The sequence below is a fragment of the Balaenoptera acutorostrata genome, chromosome 15 (genome assembly GCF_949987535.1).
Source record: "Balaenoptera acutorostrata chromosome 15, mBalAcu1.1, whole genome shotgun sequence".
Lineage (NCBI taxonomy): Eukaryota > Metazoa > Chordata > Mammalia > Artiodactyla > Balaenopteridae > Balaenoptera > Balaenoptera acutorostrata.
Window position 1 is genome coordinate 76143244 of NC_080078.1, and position 18158 is coordinate 76161401.

Here is an 18158-nt window from a genome sequence, read left to right on the forward strand (position 1 = left end):
CTGGATGGATGGATGAATTTCTGCCCTCCTCAACCATGCTGCGCCTTGACAGCTAAGTTGGGGAGTGAGGGAAGAGGAGTCCTGTGTCCTGATGGATGCCAGTGAGAACTTGACCCTCGGGACTGAAAGAAGCCCCATCCAGTGACCTCTTGCTCCTTCTTGGCTCCTCCAGCTGACAGTACGTTGAGTGCTCTGTCGCCATTTAAGAGGAAGTTGATTTTGCTACTCAAAAGAATTGTTTGTTCTCTCCTACCCACCTCCCATTCTTTAGGTTTTCTGTCGGAGGAGGGGGGTGATAGGACACTTACCTCTGTTCATCATACCATACACTATCAGTGTTTGTAAATTGTTTAGCCTTTCTGCAGACTGAAATCATGCCTGTATGGGCTCATGCCAAACGCCCTTGCTTTCTTGATACTCAACACAAAGAAACCTTTGGACTGCGAGATGGTGATGGTCCAGGCAGTCAGAGTTGCATCCTTGAGGGCTGAGTGGCATAGGGAGGAAAGGATGAGATTGGAGCAGACCATCCTGGAGACAAGTCCCAGTCCTGTTACTTAATAGATTGGGGATTCACGGAGTCAGACGTATCTGTAAAACAGGTACAATAACAATACCTGCCTCACTGGGTTTTGGTTGGACATGATGACACAGTGCCATGAAGGCAGCCCAAGAGATCCGTTTTGGATATAAATCAGGTCTCTTCATTGTTCTTGCTTGAAACTGTTCCCTGGTTTCCAGGCTCACTTTGAACAAAGTTCAGACTCCTCCCGGTGGCCTAGAATCCCCCAAATTATCTGATTCTCCTGACTGGCTCTCTCCTCCTTCTCCCACGTACTTACTCTGCTCACTCCACACTGGCCTTCTTTCTGCTCTTCAAACACACAAAGCTTGTTCCTGCCTCAAGGCCTTTGCACTGGCTGTACCTTCTACCAAATCACCCCACGGCTGGCTCCTTTGTTTCGTTTGGATCTTTGCTCAGATGTTGCCTCCTCAGACAGACCTTCCCTGACCACCCCATCTGTAGCAGCCCTCCCCAAAACACATATACACAGACATATTTAGTCTCTCTCTCCCCCTCTAGCACATCTTCAGGTTTCCTTTTCTTCAAAACACTTGTCACGATTCAAAATGAAATGTATCTTAGTTTTTCATGGCCCTCCCCCTCCACTAGAATGTAAGCTCCATGTAGCAAGGGACTTTCAGTGTCTGAGACATGTCATAGTAGGAGACATTATAACAGTGGTCTAGAGTAGGAGTCAGCAAACTGCATCCTAACCATGGGCCAAATCTGGCCCGCCACCTATTTTTTTAAATAAAGTTTTACTGGCACACAGCCATGCTCATTCATTTACATATTGTCTATGGCTGCTTTCACTCTCCAGCAGCAAAGTTGAGTAGTTGTGACAGAGACCATATGGGCCACAGAGCCTAAAATATTTACTATCTGGCCCTTTATAGAAAAGTTCACCCACCTCTGCTCTAGAACATGGGCTCTGGAGCCAGACAGCTCAGGTTCAAAGCCTGCTCTACTCCCTAGCCATGTGACCTCAGGCAAGTCACTTTTCCTCCTTGTGCCTCAGTCCCTGCTTCTGTAGTGTGGGTGCAATAGCAGTAATACTTACTACATGGGGTCACTAGGGGAGGATTAAAAGAGTTAATATATGTGAAGCACTTAGAACTGTGCTTCTTATATAGTAAACAGTTTTTGCAGAATAAATGAATAATAAATTTAATTATAAATAATAATGAGTGAATGAATGTCTTTTAAAGAACTGCATCTTTAGAAGCATGTTGCTGGTTGGGTAAGAATGTCCTCTCTCTGGAAGGTATGGTGAAGTATCACTACCACTACAAATAGTAATAACAATAATAATAATAGTAAGCAGAGGACTCACAGCATTGATGAGGACATGTCCGTTGCTGGACAGAAGCAGGAGACACTTTGCTGGGTGGTGTCAAGCCCTGTTCTAAGCACTTGGTGTGAACTTCCAAAAATGCACTGGTCTCCCATGCCGTCAAATGCCCCTTGGTCCTGAATGGTGGCTCACGTTAGGGTGATCATGTCATCTGGGTCGTCTGGAACTTTCCCAGTTTTCACACTCAAGGTGCCAAGTCCCAGGAACCTCCTCAGTTAAGGCACATAGGGACAGTTGGTCCCCCTAATACATGTTCACAGCTCCATTTATCTAGCTGTTTATTTTTTTGCCTTTAAATTTACGTCCTAGGAAAATGCTTTTAAAGCTGCCAGACACCTCCAGCTGAAAGAACATTTTTCAAAGGATAAAAAAAAAATCTAGGAGGCTGCGTAGTTGCGTAAAACTTCAAAAGAGGACCCAGTTTAGACATCTTTGTTTATTCTCTTCAGTTTGACTGTGATTTTATCATTTGTAGTCAGTTTGATTCTTTTGTAATTCAGTGATGATGGGATTTATCCTACAGTTTTTTTGGTAAAGTGCTTGTGAGTACAAATAGACTCGTTTGCTGAGCTTAGAAGATCTTTTCTATTTTCTGTGTTCTCCTCTGAAACTGCCAAAGAAGCCAAGTTTTTTTTTTTTAACTTTACTGTTTAAACTTGTGAATCAACCTATTTTTTCTTTACCACCATCATTTTCTTGTCTTCCTCTTTCAAACAAGCTAATCTGTTTTCCAGGAGTTTCCAAGTAATTAAACCCAATTAAAACCATTAAATTCTTTCTTTTAATGACAACTTTATTATTAAAAGCTAACCACAAGGAGGAGATTTAACTGGCAAAGCCCTCCATTGTGTGTTAATCCCTCCCTAGCCTTTGGCTGACACTTCCAAGAGATAAACCCCACAGAATAGTGAGCCTGGTTTAATGAAGAGCTTTAATTAATACTTTTCTTCCTTGTGGCAGAGTAATTATTTGTTCAGCTTGTAAACAGCTACTTGGCTGTGATTTTTTAAAGGCCCAGTTGGCTTGTATGGTGTGATGGCTTTGATTGGTTTTGTGTGTTTGCGTGTTTTTTTTTTTTTTCTTTAAAAGAGAAGGGGAGTGGGCTTCCCTGGTGGCGCAGTGGTTGAGAATCTGCCTGCTAATGCAGGGGACACGGGTTCGAGCCCTGGTCTGGGAAGATCCCACATGCCACGGAGCAGCTGGGCCCGTGAGCCACAATTGCTGAGCCTGCGCGTCTGGAGCCTGTGCCCCGCGACGGGAGGGGCCGCGATAGAGAAAGGCCCGCGCACCGCGATGAAGAGTGGCCCCCGCTTGCCGCAACTGGAGAAAGCCCTCGCACGAACCGAAGACCCAACACAGCCAAAAATAAATAAATAAATAAATAAATAAGAAAATCCTTTAAAAAAGAAAAAAAAAAAAAAAAAAGCTATAAAAGAGAAGGGGAGAGGTCTCCATTCCAGAGTAGGTACAGAAGTGCATTGTCCCGAAGTTGGGGGCATCAGAGTAATCTACCCAGGAGAAAAGCCAGGCAAACGCAGGTGGGAAGTTGCCTATATTTGTGAACCGTCTCCAAAGCGGGCAAGGCCGCCCTTTGCAGCAGAAATCTGCAAGCCCAGACAGGGTCCCCCCAAGACACAAGCCTGGCTTGTGGCGGTCTGGGCGCTGAAATGAGGAGGAAAAGGCCGGGATCACAAAATGCCAAACCGAGCTTCTGCTCCGCGTCTCCCCTGATCGCCCCTTCAGGTGGCACCTGAGAAAGGGACAGCCCAGTGCAAGTGCTGGGTGTGGCCAGTGAGGCCCCAGAGAAGTCATTCTGTGAGTAAGGATGACAGACCCACCAGGCGTGCTTGCTGCCAGCCAGGCATCCATCTAAAGAGCTTTACGTACATCAGCTCACTTACTCTCCCCATAACTTTAGGAGGTAGATGCTATGGTTACCCACATGTACAGACCAGGAAATGGGCATAGCGACTTCTAGCATTCACTCACCTTCTAGTAAGAAGGACAGATCCCGAGTTTGCAGATGGGTGTCTGGCTGCGGTGGTGGTTCTGAACAACTGGGTCACACTGCCCTTTGAGACAGAAGAATAGCACCTTCCACTCAGCTGGTTGGGAGATTTTGATTTTTTTTTTTTTTTTTTTTAGCCCATCACTGATTTAGAAAGCTAGTTTCATTAATAAGGTTGCCCACTCTAGAATTACAAAGTTGATTGACTAACACTAAGAACCAAGCCTTTCATTATTTTGTTTGTTTTTAAACACAACAGAAAGTGTATTCTTTTCTTTTCTTTAATTATTTATTTTTATTTTTGGCTGTGTTGGGTCTTCGTTTCTGTGCGAGGGCTTTCTCTAGTTGCAGCAGGCGGGGGCCACGCTTCGTCACGGTGTGCGGGCCTCTCACTATCGCGGCCTCTCTTGTTGTGGAGCACAGGCTCCAGACGCGCAGGCTCAGTAATTATGGCTCACGGGCCCAGTTGCTCCGCGGCATGTGGGATCTTCCCAGACCAGGGCTCGAACCCATGTCCCCTGCATTGGCAGGCAGATTCTCAACCACTGCGCCACCAGGGAAACCCCCTTTTCATTATTTTTAAAGGATTTAGAGCAGCGGGTCTCTACTGGGGGTACTTTGGCCTCCCGGGCGCTTGTCTGGAGACATTTTTAGTTGTCACAACCGGGTGAGGGGTGCTGCTGGTACCTAATGGGTAGAGGCCAGGGATGTCGCTAAATACCCTACAGTGGGGCTTCCCTGGTGGCGCAGTGGTTGAGAATCTGCCTGCCAATGCATGGGACACGGGTTCGAGCCCTGGTCTGGGAAGATCCCACATGCCGCGGAGCAGCTAGGCCCATGAGCCACAACTACTGAGCCTGCGCGTCTGGAGCCTGTGCTCCGCAACAAGAGAGGCCGCGACAGGGAGAGGCCCGCACATCGTGATGAAGAGTGGCCCCCGCTCTCCGCAGCTGGAGAAAGCCCTCGCACAGAAACGAGGACCCAACACAGCCAAAAATAAATAAATTAAAAAAAAAAATACCCTACAGTGGACAGTACAGCCCCAACAAAGAGCGATCTGGCTCAAAATGTCAACAGTGCCAAGGCTGACCAACCCTGATTTATAGAAGGCTCCAGTTTTTCATTCTAGAGACATTCTGTAAACATACAAAAGCAATGTTCATGCACCCACCTATCAGACTCCTAAAGAACTAGGCCAAGCTTTTTCTTTTAAAGTAATTAAGAGTTCCCTGGTGGTCTAGTGGTTAGGATTTGGCGCTTTCACTGCTGTGGCCTGGGTTCAATCCCTGGTCAGGGAACTGAAATCCCACAAGCCATGCAGCTTGGCCAAAAAAAAAAGAAAAAGAAAGTAATTCATTAAGTAATTCTGTTAGTGAATTTGACTATTAACCATGCCACCAGTTTTTCAGAAACACATCTAAGGAGCTGAGTTCTCACCAGACTATTAGCCATTGATGAACTTTCGAGGGCATAAATATTTGAAGACCACATCCCAAATTCCCAAACATCTACCTCTGCTCATTATACACATTTCCTTAAGAAAATGCCTTATGAGGAGCACAGAGTAGTGTCAACTAATTTCATCATCCAAGAAGCTTTGAGCTGAGAGAAGTGTTTGGAAATCTCCGGATGCCTCTTTGGAGGCACCAAGACTTGCCTCCCTCTGGGAACACTCAGAGATGCCTTGGGAGCAGGAAAGATAAGCAAACAGTCCGGGAGGGCTTACACCTGGGGCTTAGAGACTAGAAGTGGGTTTAACGCACAGGATGTCAGAATACAAGCATCTCAGAGGAAAGTCTGTGGTCTGCCCCCTTCTCATCTCGAAAGACTGACCGTGGCATTCCCCCTGAGACCCCCCTGGACAGGGTGAAAGAGACTACCCCTGGAGGCAGCCGACCTTTGATCCCCGTGAAAACAAGATAGTATTCAAATAGAGTTGCGTTTTTTGTTGTTTGGTTGTTTTTTTTCTGAAAATTACTTTCGGAAGCATTGCATTGGATAACATTAATGGATCTAGAGAGGCCCTGAAGTTGGTTACCAGGTTGGGTCTTCCCACAACTCACGCGTTTTTAACACATACGGTGACATCCTAAAAAGTTATGGGTTACTAGTAAGTCGGGGGTAGGGCGGTGGGGGGAAGGCTGGGGAGCCAAGAAAGGATTCAGAGCCCTTCAGGGCTGGCTCAAGTGATCTGATTTCCAATTTCAACCAAAGTGTCTGGTTCCAAAAGAACCATTCCTGGCTTGGGGGGCAGGGAGGGGGCAGCTGAGAAGTGAGGGATTTACTGGGTAACTTTGCTTTTCCATATCAAGACCAGGAAATGAGAGGCACAAATGCTCAGAGGCAATAAGGGGAGATCCTTCCCCAGCCCGTGGCCTCTCCTTTTATCCACTCAGAAGCCCAACAGTTATTAGAAAGGAAAGCCAGCCTGAGACCTGAGAAAAGAATCAGGGCTGAGTTTTGCATGGCAGCTGCCTGTCATTTTTCTCAACTTTGGAAGTGTAATTTAATTAAATGGATCCTTTATTTCATTAAAAGTAGACCTCAACAAGTTTTCTGGTTTGTTTTTTTTTTAATTTATTTATTTTATTTATTTATTTTTGGCTGCCTTGGGTCTTCGTTGCTGCGCGCGGGCTTTCTCTAGTTGCGGAGAGCAGGGGCTGCTCTTCGTTGCGGTGCGCGGGCTTCTCATTGCAGTGGCTTCTTTTGTTGCGGAGCACAGGCTCTAGGCGCAGGGGCTTCACTAGTTATGGCACGCAGGCTCAGTAGTTGTGGCTCACGGGCTCTAGAGCTCAGGCTCAGTAGTTGTGGCGCAGGGGCTTAGTTGCTCCGAGCCATGTGGGATCTTCCCAGACCAGGGATGGAACCCACGTCCCCTGCATTGGCAGGCGGATTCTTAACCACTGTGCCACCAGGGAAGTCCCCTCAACAGTTTTAAATCAGGCATTTACCAAAAAAAAAAAAATTCTGGTGGTAATCTGCCTTAAGCTTCTTTTCCCTAATAAAGTACTTTCCGTTATTAGTTCCTGCAAAGTCATATTTCTTGAGTAAATGGATAAGATTTTGGTTTCTTAGGTAGCCCTGGGATAAATCCCAGCTCTGTCACTTATTAGCAGTGTGACCCTGGACAAGTCACCTCATTGCTTTGAATCTTGCTGAATCTGTAAAAGAGGGAAAAGATATTTTGAGGAAGAAGTGTGGTAATATACATAAAGCTTACACACGCTTATATATTCATTTTTTAAAATGCTTAACTGAGCATCTGCTATGTACTGGGCTGTGTTCCATGTCCAAGGGACATAGCAATAGCTCTCATAGAGCTTCCCTTCTGATTGAGAAAGGAGCACCAAAAATCATAAGATTATTACAGATAATGATAAATGCTATTAAAAACTGTAACAGTGTAATGAGATATAGCTTGAGTAGAGGGTCAGCAGCCAGGTTACTTTAGGCGGAATGGTCAGAGAAGGTCTTTCTGTTATTGAAAGTGGGAACTGAATGTTACAAAGGAGCCAGCCATGAAAGCATCTGGGGAAAGGGAATTCCAGGCAGCGGGTACAGCAAGTGCAAAGGCCCTGAGGCAGTATCAAGTTCGGCAAGCTCAAGGAGCAGACATGTGCATTGGAGTGGAAAAGTGAAGGATGTTGGCTTTATTCAGAGGGCCAGGGGATGCTAGTGGGTTTTAAATGAGGAGGGACAGCTCTGATTTTTGTTTTAGAAGGAGCAATCTGGCTGCCATGTGGACAACAGCTTTGGAGGTGAGGGGAAGCTAGCTGTCTTTATATGTAACCCAGCACACAGATGTGCTTGTTTCCATCCTCAGTGATGATCTAAAGGCCCCTTGGGAATAAAGTAAAGACATGAGTTACAGTCTAGGCTCAGATAATTAGAAACGGGTTTTTTACAACAAGTGTCCAGCAAGAGATATGAAAGTTACATGGGATGCGGGACAATTTTTCATTTTTAATGACTGTCCTACCTCCCTGGCACCCTCTAGTGTGTGTTTTCCAACACCACCAAGCAATTAACTCAATTCTGACTCTATCTTCCTGAAGACAGCAGCACAGGTTAATCTCCCTAGTTAAGGGCTCAGTCCCACATGACAGCCCCCACTTCAGATGCCAATTGAAAGTCCAGATTGTCACCTGTGCTTCTGACCAACTGGCTATAAATTGGAGGTTCCCATGACCCCCTCCTTAGGTTCATTTGCTAGAGCTCACAGAACTCAGAGAAACATTTACTTACACAGACTGACTAGTTTATTACAAGGGATATTATGAAGGATACAGATGAACAGCCAGACAAAGAAGTACATAAGGCAGGGTCCAGAAGGGTCCCCAGCACAGGAGCACCCACATGAAACTGGGGTGTGCCACCCTCCCAGCATGTGGATACATTTGCCACCCCAGAAGCTCTCCGAATCCATCTTTTGGGGTTTTATGGAGACTTCATTACATAAGCATGATTGATGAAATCATTAGCCGTTGGTGACTGAACTCTATCTCCAGCCTCTTTCACCTCCCTAGAGGGAGACCAGGGGGCGGGGCTGAAAGTTCCAACCATCTAATCACATGGTTGGTTTCCCTGGCAACCAGTCCCCATACTTAGCACTTTTTAAAAGTCACCGTATTAACATAAACTCTGTTGAAAGGGGCTTGTTATGAATAACAAAAGACACTTCTTTTACTTTTATCACTCTATTTATTTATTTATTTTTTTTTTGTGGGATTTTTTTTTTTTAATTCAGACAGAAAGTCACAAAAATTATACTGATCCTCATCAGTTCACTCAGTCCCATGTAATTAATTTTTTTTTTCATCTTGATCTTTTGTTAGCACTTTTATGAGTTCATCAGTTTTTCATTAGAGTTCTGAAAATGCTTATTCATTCAGTTCAGCAGTACAGTCAGTTACCAGAAACCTGTACTTGTCAGAGTCTTTTCCATGAATTTCTTGAAGATGAAACCCTTTTATAGGAACATATTTGCAAAATCATCAGAGTACACCCAGAACTGTCTGTAAATGACAAAAGACTTAAAAATGACCATGGTTAAAGATTTGATGAAAGTTCATAATAATGCAGTTGACAAGAAAATTAGTTATTTCTGAGATATACATTTTAAAGTAATAACTAGGATTATTACTTATAACATTATACCAGAACATATAAGATTTTTAGAAGTTTCCTGTAATGTCTGAAACATTTATATTAACATATTTCCATATCACTCTTTATTTTTAAGTTGAAGTATGGTTGATTTACAATGTTATATTAGTTTCAGGTGTACAACATAGTGATTCAATATTTTTATAGATTACACGCCAAAGTTATTATAATATTATTGCCTATATTCCCTGTGCTGTCCATTACATACTTGTGTCTTACTTATTTTATAACGGGCAGTTTGTACCTCTTGATCCCCTTCACCTATTTCACCCATTCCCCACCCCACCACCCCTCTGGCTACCACTGGTTTTTCTCTGTGTCTGTGAGTCTGTTTCTGTTTTGTTATGTTTGTTCATTTGTTTTGTTGTTTTGATTCCACATATAAGTAAAAACATACAGTATTTGTCTTTCTCAGTCTAGCTTATTTCACTAAGCAAAATATCCTCCAGGTCCATTCATATTGGACCTGGAGGATATTTTGAAATCATATTGAAATCATACCAAGATTTCACATTTTTTATGGCTGAGTAATATTCCATTGTGTGTGTGTGTGTGTGTGTGTGTGTGTGTGTGTGTGTGTGTGTGTGTATCCATTCAACACATCTTTATCCATTCAACTGCCGATGGGCACTTAGCCTGCTTCCATATGTTGGCTGTTAGAAATTCTGAGGGCTTTAGGAGTTCTGTACCAGAAACAGGGACAAAAACCAAATATATATTTCTTATTATAAATCACAATATCAAACTGCCCCAAATATCACCTCCCCCCAATTATTATGACAACCAAAAATGTCCCCCAAACTTCCAAACTACTCTCTAGAAGGAGGCGCCACCTTTGCTGAGAACCACTGCTTTAAAACATGGTATATGAGATCATGTACCCAAAAGAGCAGCATTCTGTGATTTTTTTCGTTGCATGCCGTGGTAGGTAGACAAATGGCCCCCAAAAGATGTCCAGGTCCTAGTCTCCAGAACCTGTGAATGTTACCTTATATGGCAAAAGAGACTTAGCAGGTGTGATTAATGTAATCACAGGGTCCTCATAAGAGGGAGGCAGGAGATGAGAGAGAGTGGATAGGAGGAGGTACGAGGTCAGCAGTAAGTGGCTGGAGTGGAGAGACCAAAGCCAAGGAACACACGGTGCCCTCTAGAAGCTGAAAAAGACAAGGAAACTGATTCTCCTTGAAACCTCCCAGAGGAACACCTTGATTTTAGACTTCTGATCTCTAGAACTGTAAGAAAATAAATTTGTGTTGTTTCAAGCCACTAAGTTTGTGGTAATTTGTTACAGCAGCCATGAGAAACTAATATACATGCTTACCTTCATGTTAACGTCCAGTGATTGTGAGTGCAACAGGTTTGCCATCTATGGTCATAATGACAAGTTTCTTTCTAAACTGCATGCATTTAAGTTTTTTTTAAAAAGTTGGGGGAGGGGTAGCTGAATTAAAGGAAAATACTAAGTTAACATAACACAGCTGCTCTCCGGCATGTGAAACTTGCAAAGGCGTTACAAGAATGGCCATGGTTTAGAAAATACCAGGTTAAACTATTGCATGGGAATTTCTAAGTGGGGAAAGTTTTCTGATGGAAGATTCTGGACTCTGCTGCTTTTTGCTAATAATACCTAAGCACCAGGAGCAAGTCACATCACATGCATTATCCTACAGCAGCCCTGGAAAGGACTCACTGCTTGTATTCAGGTGAGAAAACTGAGGTTCCAGGGAGGGCGAACATCTCATCCAAGGTCATGTCCCTGGGGAATGACAGTCCCAGGATTTGAACCCAGGTCCTGCTGACTCCACAGTTGATGTTCTCAACCACTTTGCTTCATAGAGCTTCTTGCCTGTGGCCACTTTCATGCACACCTGGTGAATGGTGGGGGCAATCCATGGTGGTCATTTGGGGGAAACCATTTCCTCCATTAGGATGATGCTTGTGTAAAGGAGAGACTGGCTCTAAGACCAGATAGTAAGTCGGACCCTTCCCTGCACTTGACTTACATCACCTTGGGGTTCAGGGAGTAAGAGGAGCCATCAAAAGAGAAGACAGTCTTCCGAAGCGCTCCCTGGCAAGGCTCAATCATTGCTAAGATGTGTAGAAGCACTTGAACTTGCCCACGGCCGTTGCCAGTTGGAAGTACCTGTTTTTGTACAGACACCGGAAAGTTGTGAGCAGAGTCAAGAATCTTTTGATTATAAGCAACAGAAACTCATTGCACATTAGTTTAAGCCAAAAAGGAAAATATATAACCAAAATATCCAGAAGTAGACTTTGGGAACAGCGGGATCTGATCCCCCAATAATTTCATATGAATCTGTGTGCGTTGTCAGTAAGGCTCTGCCAGTTTGGTGACAGAGACGGCTGCCAGCATCCTCAAGTTTAGGTTCTCCCAGCTCAGCCACCTCAGGGGTAAGAAGGTGCCTCTTTCCCAGTAGTTATAGCTGACATCCTAGGGCCAACTCTAGTTGGCTCCCATTGGCCACATGACCATCCCTGAACCAGTCACTATGATTCTAACCAGACCTAGGTTATGAGATCACCCTGGAAGGCCAATAATGGGTATTATTTTTACTAAAATATATGAACTGCTCATTCACAGATATGAAGGTTCATTCCCGGAGAAGTTAGGTATCTCCACAGTATCATGCTGCCTCTTTTGTTAACCAGTTGGTGTTTTTTCAAAGTGTCTAATAAAGACACTGTGTTGGGGGCCCCCAAAACCACCCTCAGGCTTGATGAGTTGCTAGAAGGACTCACAGGACTCAGAAGAGCTATTATACTCACGGTTACAGTTTTTTACGGTAAAAGGATACAGATTAAAATCAGCGAAGGGAAAGGCACATGGAATGAAGTCCAGGAAAAACCTGGTCCAACCTTCCAGGTGTCCTCTCCCAATGGAGCACAGACAGTCCAGTTAATTCTCCCAGCACTGAGGTGTGATAGTTTGTGCCAAGTGTTGTCAACCAGGGAAGCTCACCTGAGCCTTGGTTTCCAGGGTCTTATTGGGTCAGTGATACAGGCATGCAGCATCTGCATGGCAGACCCCAGCGCCTCAGAACAAAAGCAGGCAGTCACCATAAATCACATTGTTAGCATAAACTATCTGATCAGCTGGTATTGCTTGACCCAAGGGCTCAGAGCTCATCCACCAGGAGCCAGCCAAGGACCAGTCTTGAAGTCAGACCTTTCTTAGGAATATGCAGAGTTTGAGCAACCCAGGCCTGCTGAGTTAACCCTCTCCTGCACAGGCAGCCTCCAAATCTTCACAGCAGGGATCCCCAAAGGAAACCAGCTCAAGTGGAGACCATCAGGTACTATAGAAGCTACTGCATCTAGATATTCCAGGGGGCAGCACACCTCTTCTTTCCAGTCACGTGGCTGAGCCATGAAGTCAGGCACTTCCTCAGAGCAAAGAAGCATCATGGCATAACCAGAGGATAATGGAATCTGGAGTCAGATCAGACCTGAATTCCAGCATCCCCCCACCCTTACACACACACACACACACACACACACACACACACACACACACACACACACATACACTCCAACAAAAATAGAAGTTCATCATTACTGCATATGATGTACTCTGATATTTTGTCATCTATTCTAGAGATTGGCAAACTTTTTCTATGAAAGTATGATAAATATTTTAGGCTTTAGGCTAGGCTCTGTAGCAACTATCAACTCTGCCATTGTAGCACAAAAGCAGCCATAAACATTAAGTGAACAAATAGGCATGGCTGTGTTCCAATAAAACTTTATTTACAAAAACAGGCAGTTTACTGACCCCTGGATTCTCTTGTATTTTTTTCTATTCTTTTTTTCTTTTTTAATGCTGGACATTTAAAGTAAATGTTCACTAACAGGTTTATAACCTAGACTTTGAAAAGCTCATTTAATCTTTGTAACAACCCTATGAGTTAAGTAACCCCATTTTACAGATGAGAAACTGGGGCACATGGACATTAGGTAACTTGTGCAAGGTCATCTAGTTGGTAAGAGGTGGAATTGGACTTGAACATAAGCAGTCTGGCTCAGAGCCCACACTGTTAACCTACTGCAAAGCACTCAGTAAAGATTGGCTATTATTATCCAACCAGCTGTGAAAAAAAACAAAAGACCACAGTCATATAAGTTCATTTCAAGATGAATTTGGGGTGAGCCTTTCTTCTGTTCAAAGGGTTGTGATGCTGAATAAATAGTGTGTGGATCTCACCTCTGAATTAAACATGGTAGAATTAAATGTTGAATTAAACCATCTGCTACAAAAGCGTTACGTGCTTAAAATAGAAAACTTGGAAAATTCAGCAAAGGAAATTCTTTATTGGACAAATAGAGTTGTGATTCATTAAAAACAACTTTTCGGTTAAAAACTTGGACTCCTTTTGAAATGAAAATGGTTGCTTCCTAATCCATAGGGATTGGGAAGTAGACCTCTTAAGAATACGGCTTAAATTGGAGAGCATGTGTATTTGGGAGTGATGGAGGCACTTGACAGAAAACAATTGCCATCATCTAAATTAATGCAAAGTTGATTCAGATTTGAAACCTCCAGGAATCCACATGCCGTTTTCTTCATTCAGGTTTGTTTGACATCAGATTAATTTCGTTTTAGGAAAGACTTACCCTCTCCCCTCCATCCAGGAAATACAGCCATACGTCACAAAATAACTTACTGATCTACAAGGCAGATCTCAGAGCGGCCCATATGGTGAATGTCCTCACCATCCTCCTCTAATTAAGAGAACCTCACCAAGAATGCGTGATAATTAGGTTACAGAGCTGCATCCAGGTCTACAGCATGTGTCTCGGGGGCGGGGGGGGGGGGGGGGCGGGTTCCATCGCTCAAAGCATCCTCATCAGCCTCCTAAATGAATGCGTGCATAGCCCACCTCGCCACCATCAAAACTGAACCCTGACAAATCTGTACAACATTAGAGCACATTGAAAAAATCTGCAGCGCTTTATTCTGATTTGTACCTTCACGGGGAGAGAGCCACCCACAAACTCTTGAGTCAGACAAAGATGACATTCCATCCTCCCGAACCCCACCAGCTCCCAGCACAGTCCTTTCGACAGACAATTTACAAATCGAAGCCTGTTTTGGAAAAACTCCCCTTTTCTCAGTTCTCCATTCTGGTTTAAATGGATTGTTTTTTTAAGCACAATCTGTTTCTGCTGTTGCTTGTTTAGGAAATTAACCACTGATTTTTTTTAATCCAAAGATTATGTAGTGATTAAGAAAATGGTTTTCATGTGAGATGGTACTTTCATAAAGCACATCTTTAATAAAGTACCATCTGATTTGGGGTGTTCCTGCTGGGTTTACAGAAGCAGGTTCTTTGCTTAAGGGGGTGAGGAAGTGGACTGGGGGATTTTGACAATAACCAACGCTTGGGGAGTGCCTGCTGCATACCGGGCCCTGGGCTAGGGGTTTACACGTGTGCTGCCTCATTTAGTCCTCCCTGCAGTGTTAGCCTGTAGCCTTTTATTAGCTGAAGAACATGGCATGAAGGCTCCCATGTTTTAGGCTTTCTTTGACTGGGAGATGTGCTGGGTCAGATAGGGCGTCCTCCTGCTCCAAGCTGCACAGGGTAACTTAAGCCAACAGACCAGGGTGGTGTGTTTATAGAGCATATTAGGGGCGCATTCAGCGGGCAGCATGAGATGAAACCCATGTCTGTCATCCTGTCCTCACTCCAGCTGTCTTTCACATTAATTAATGCTGAGCCTCCACTATTTTTTTTTTTTCTTCGTTTCTCAGTCTTTACAACCCTGAAAAAACATTTTCTCCTTGGATAGAGTGGTCTGGCCCAGAGTAACACTTTGTGTTACTTAACCCCTGAGACAGTTGTGCTTTTCATGGGCTATTCCAGACTTTTCCACCCCAGCACAACTAGTTTTTATCAAGTGTCTTGCAAAGAGGTCCCCCCTACATAGTTCAAAACAATCTAATAGGCAGCATGCAAGCAGATTTTAGGAAAAGCTGAAATAAGAGAATGCTTAGAGAATAGATGGGTATTCTGAAGGTTCTCCTCAGAAACTTTTGGGTGTCTTTAAGTTTTTGTTTCAATTTTTAATTATACAAGAAATGTTTGAATCCCTTCTTTTTAAAAAAACATTTAGAATTTACTGGATAATACTAAAGTTCACTTTGATCATCTCCTCGAACTCCTCTGTCTCCTCCTCTCTGCTTTCCACAAGTAATTGCTGTTCTGACTCTGGGTATATCCTTGCAGATATTTACAAATATATAAGTGCCCATGGAAAATATGTAGTAACATTGTATATGTTTCTAATAAATGGTAATAACATGCAGTATATAACTTTCAGAAAACTGTTGCTTTCACTCAATATTTTTTTTTTTTTGATGTGTCCTTGGTAATACATGGAGGTCTGGTTCATTTCTTCCCATTGAGTTTAGTTTTCCATTGTATGAATAGTCTACATTTTATTTCTCTAATTTCCTTTGGCTGGACAGCTAAATTGTTTCTGAACTTTTGCTATTTACAGACAGTTCTGTAATGAACATCTCTTTACATGTCCCTTGTTCACATGTATGGGTCTTTCTCCAGTTTAATATTTACTGTAGGGTAATATTACTTGAGTATGTTTCCTTTTATTTTTAATTTAGTTTTCTTTTAATCCAAGAAATATATGCATAGAGTTTAAAACCCATAGAGCTCTCCAAAGGAAAGAATTACGAAAAACAGCAGTCCCTAGCGACTTTCCCTGAACCCCACCCTGTCTTTCTGCGCAGAGGCAACAACTCTCAACTCTTGCTGATTCTTTGGGTCTTCACCTCCAAATTTCTAAGTAACCTGCTTCTGTGACCACATCTTGATTTTTTTGTTTTTCTGTTTTAGGCATGGTCTCTGGCTTCCCAAACTGGAAGTTAAGACTTTAGCTCTCTTTTCTCACCCTTGCCTTTATCACACACATGCAGACTTTCTCTTCACATCCTCCCAATACCAGTAAGTCATAATTTCAGCTTTATCGATAGAGAGGATTTGGCTTCTTCTAACTATGCAAATACTTGTCATAGGTAAGCCATTTTGTCTACAATAATTACTTTTCCTGTTTTGTGTGCTGACATGGGACTTGACATTTTTCTGAATAAATCCTTTCAGAGGATAAGTCTGGATGGCCCCTTCTTCTTGCTTCCTGTCTAGTACATGGAGGGCTGGGCACAGGTGGTTAGGTATACAAACAGCCTCGCCAAGAAAGAATGTGCAATCCTGCAGAGGTGAAATAGTTTGGGTATGAGTAATGTGTGGAAACACCCCCAAACCCTTTTGCCAGGTCACACAACGATTCCCTGCTTGGCCCTGAAAAGTTTGTTTTCCCCATTTTCTCTTCGTTATTCATGGAGCTCTCTACCCTGCGACTTCCAGCCAGGATCCAGAGTGCTAAGCTTTGGCTGTTGGGGCCCTAATGAGATGTTTCACCTAATGGCTGCGTTCCTGGGCTTGATTCTTCACAGTTGTGTGTGTGAAGCTGAGATCACCAGCTATGGGTTTTTTCCTTTTTTTTTTTTAAGGGTCAAGAAGGGTTTATGTCATTCATTATTTATTTTTATAATAGAAGTAATGCAGCCTCCCAGTAAAAAAATTCAATGGGGAAAAGAAGTGTATGGAGTGACAGGTCAAGGTCCCCTTTACTCCTCTCCCAGTCCTGGCCCCTCCAACGCCTCCTCTGAAGCAGTACTGCTCTGGAACCAGATTACTTGGCTTCAGATCCCAGCACTCGCTAGCTGTGTGGCCTTGAGCAAGTTACTTGGTGAGCCTCAGTGCTCTCATCTATGAAATAGGAAAATACTAGTGCTCACCTCGAAGAGTGTTGTGGAGATTAAATGAGTTAATACTTAGAGAGTGGCCCAGAGAAAGCACTTAATAGATATCAACCAGGAATATTACTAAGTGTTGTCTCTCCTTTTAGACCAGTGGTTCTTAACCTTGACTGCACATTGAAATCAAGTGGGGAGCTTTAAACTTTTCTGGTGCCTGGATCCCACCCTCGGCCATTCTGATTTTACTGATCAGGGGTATGGCCTGAGCATCAGGATTTTTAAATGCTCCTCAGATCATCACAGTGTGCAGCCCGAGTTGAGAACCATTATGTGCCATATGCTCCATATTTTCCACGTGTATCAGTTGGAATAGCTGAGGTTATGCTGCAGTAACAAACATCCCCCAAATCTCATCTACTTCTTTTTTTTGTAACTGGAGTATAATTGCTTTACAATCTCATCTACTTCTTATTTACAGTACGTGTCCATTGTGGTCTGTTGCAGCTCTGACTGTCATCATCTTTACTCTGGAACCCAAGCTAACCGAGTAGCTTTTATCTGGAACATTTAGCCTTGTGAAGTGGGAAGAGAGCATGGTGAACCATGCACTAGCTCTTAAAGCTTCCAAGCAGAAGCAAAACATAACTTCTGCTCACATTTCTTTGGCCAAAGCAAGTCATATGGTCACATCTGAGTTCAACAGGGAGCATCTGTATCAGGGGCCAGCAGCCTTCTTCTGCAGGGGGCCAGATAGTCAGTATTTTAGGATCTGTAAGGATCTGTAACAACTACTTACCTCTGCCTTCAAAGCACAAAAGCAACCGTAGACAATACACTGTCCAAAAATGTAAAAATCACTCTTAGCTCGTGAGCCATTCAAAAACAGGCAGCAGGCCAGATCTGGCCCTCAGGCCGTAGTTTGCCAGCCCCTGGTGTATATCATCTTCCTACGGGGAGAAGCTTTTCAGGAAGGGACCCCAAATATGGGTAAAGAGTAATGCAGTCTACATGCTATGTGTATAGAAAAGAGAAGGAGAGACAGAGACAGAGGGAGAGAGAATGGACCCTTTTATTGTACACTGTGTTTTACACACTATACTGTGATACAGCTTGCCTTTGTTCCTTAATATTTTTCTGGATGATTCTTTCATGTCAGGAGTTCTAGCATTACTCCATTTTTTTAATGGCTGCCTCGTTTTCTCGGGTATGGATGTACTACAGTGATTTCTTTGTTTGGTTTGGTTTGGCTGCATTGGGTCTTCGTTGCTGC

The 18158-nt window shown here is 43.5% G+C and overlaps 1 protein-coding gene across 2 annotated transcripts in view; it reads left to right on the forward strand.

Annotated features, from left to right (window-relative positions):
- EYA2 (EYA transcriptional coactivator and phosphatase 2) overlaps positions 1–18158 on the forward strand; it is a 260476-nt gene that overhangs the window by 203850 nt on the left and 38468 nt on the right. The window lies entirely within an intron of this gene.